This window comes from Sinocyclocheilus anshuiensis, unplaced genomic scaffold (genome assembly GCF_001515605.1).
Source record: "Sinocyclocheilus anshuiensis isolate Anshui unplaced genomic scaffold, SAMN03320099.WGS_v1.1 scaffold162, whole genome shotgun sequence".
Lineage (NCBI taxonomy): Eukaryota > Metazoa > Chordata > Actinopteri > Cypriniformes > Cyprinidae > Sinocyclocheilus > Sinocyclocheilus anshuiensis.
In genome coordinates this window covers 386,405-388,848 of record NW_015542351.1, presented here as the reverse complement: position 1 = coordinate 388,848, position 2,444 = coordinate 386,405, and the positions used below count along the sequence as shown (strand labels likewise).

Below are 2,444 nucleotides of genomic sequence, written 5' to 3'. Positions count from 1 at the left end.
AGTAACGTAACGCATTACTTTCCATAAAAAGTAACTAAGTAACGTAATTAGTTACTTTTTTAGGGAGTAACGCAATATTGTAATGCATTACTTTTAAAAGTAACTTTCCCCAACACTGTTTATTAATTACTAATAGTATGATGCTCTTGAGAGTGTGGATGACAGGTAGTGGAGTGTTATGTCTCCGAGAGTGTGCGATTCATCAGTAGTGGTCAGTATACTACTGAATGTCAGTAGTATCCATGCCTATTATAGTTGATGTTTTCTTCGAAACTACTGACATTCAAAAAGAGTAAAAACTGCAATTATTAAATATGTGTGTGGAAATGAATAAACAAAGTGATAGGTTATTCACCATTGTCACCATTGACTAGATGGATTTTTAATGAAAGTTGTCTGTCTATGCAATAAAAATTAAATGCTACATGACCTACATGACTAGAGAGAACAGAGGCAAAGGCTGTGGTGAAAAAAATACACTGTTAAGGCCCGTTCACACCAAGGACGATAACTATAAAGATAAGGATAAAGATATAGTTCTAAAAATCGTTCTCAATATTAAAGAATAGAGTCCACACCACAACTATAACGATAAAGACAAAGAGAAACGATATCGTTGGAATTACTTTCAAAACGATTTTTCTCCAGCTGATGAACGATAAAAAAATTGACAGCCAATCAGAATCCATCCTGCTGTAACGAGCTCAAGAATTTAAAGCGGCAGATGTGCATGCGCTTAGAATAAACAGATGATATCGTTCACTGGTGTGGACGCTGATATCGTTATTTTTATAGTTATCTTTATAGTTATCGTTCTTGGTGTGAACGGGGCTGTAGCCTCTATTTGATCTAAGAAGATTCTTAAGATTCTGTGAAAAGGCTGAAAATTTTTTTTTTTTTTAAAGGCTTCAATGAATTGTGGTTACGTTGAGAAATACAGTAAACTGTTGTATAACTCATAATTATGACAATTAAAAGCTGAGAAGGTGAAGAACTGCTTTCTTCAATATGTTTGGATATGGATGTTTTGTGTGTTTCCTGTAATGATGTGTGATTGTAATCACAGGTCTGAGAGATGGCCTCTTGCTCCGAGTTTTGTGGGTCCGGTCACGCGGTCAGCTCCGGCTGTCATGTTTTCGGAGTGTGTTCTTATTTGCACCACTTCTACGAGGAGTACACAGCCTCAATGAAGGAGCAGCAGGAGGACTTTCAGGGCCAGATATCACTGCTGCGGTGGAGCTCAAGCTTCTGGAAGGTATCAGAGGGAACCGTTCAGGTGTGTTTAGGGTTAGAGCTAAACTCTGCAGGACAGTGGCCCTCCAGGAACAAGTTTGGATACCCTTGACATAGAAGAACCTTTTTGGTTTCTTAGAAGAACCTTTTTTTTTCTTAGTGTAAAGAACATTTTAAGAATCTAAAGAACCTTTTTTTTTTACTATACACTCTTAAAAATAAAGGTTCCAAAAAGCGGTTTTCACAGCGATGCCATAGAAGAACCATTTTTGGTTCCCAAAAGAAACTTTCAGTGAACAGTTCTTAAAAGAACCATTTTATTTTTCTTGGTATGAAGAACATTTGAATCATCTGAAGAACCTTTTTCCACTATAAAGGATCTTTTGTGGAATGGAAAGGTTCCATGGATGTTAAAGGTTCTTCACAGAACCATCAATGCAAATGAAGAATCTTTGTTTTTAAGAATGAAGTTTTGTTGTGTTAAAACAAAGATCCAAAGTCCTCAGTTATATGTTGTTTTAAGGATTGGCGTGTTTGCTTGAGTTCAAAAACAAATTCGATTGATTCCACTTTGCCCCCTCTGGCCGTTCTGAAAGTATTATGATGTTTTGAAGCCTGGTACATTTTTAAAACACTTATGTTATTAAAATGAATATCACTGAAGATATTTATTGCCTAAAATATGCATAATCAGCAGCAGTTCACTTTCAGATTCACATCACCAGCTGTCAATCACATCAAGCAGAAGGAAGAGTCTTGACCAGTCTTGACAGCAGGATTATAAACTAAATCAAACTTGTTCACTCTTAGGTCACACTTGCCGTTGGTGTCGTGCTCCTGTCATTGAGGCTGGTGGTCATGACAGTGGGCTATTGCATCCCCATTCGCATTGAGGCTTTTGGTGAGGGCGAACTGCTGTTCGTGGACCGCCAGGCCTTGCGTCACAATCGCTCGCTACACATATGCGTGCTGGTCGGGACGGGGCTTCTCACTCTGGGTGGGGTTCTGATGGCAGGTGGAATCCTGATGTCTAACTTCTCCACAACTCCCACAAAACAGGAAGACTCCAGAGGAGAACGAAAGGGGGAACCAGAGTCCCGAGTGCAATGAGAAGCCCAGCAGACCCTGTAGTGAAGCCTCCCAACCCGGTCTCTAGTGACGGAGGACTATCTCCTCTCGCTAGGGACAATAAAGTTCAGCAGTGCTCGTAA

General features: G+C 39.4%; 1 pseudogene; it reads left to right on the top strand.

Annotated features, from left to right (window-relative positions):
• The first annotated feature begins 1,075 nt into the window (after positions 1–1,075).
• Positions 1,076–2,444, top strand: LOC107691537 (neurensin-1-like; annotated as a pseudogene).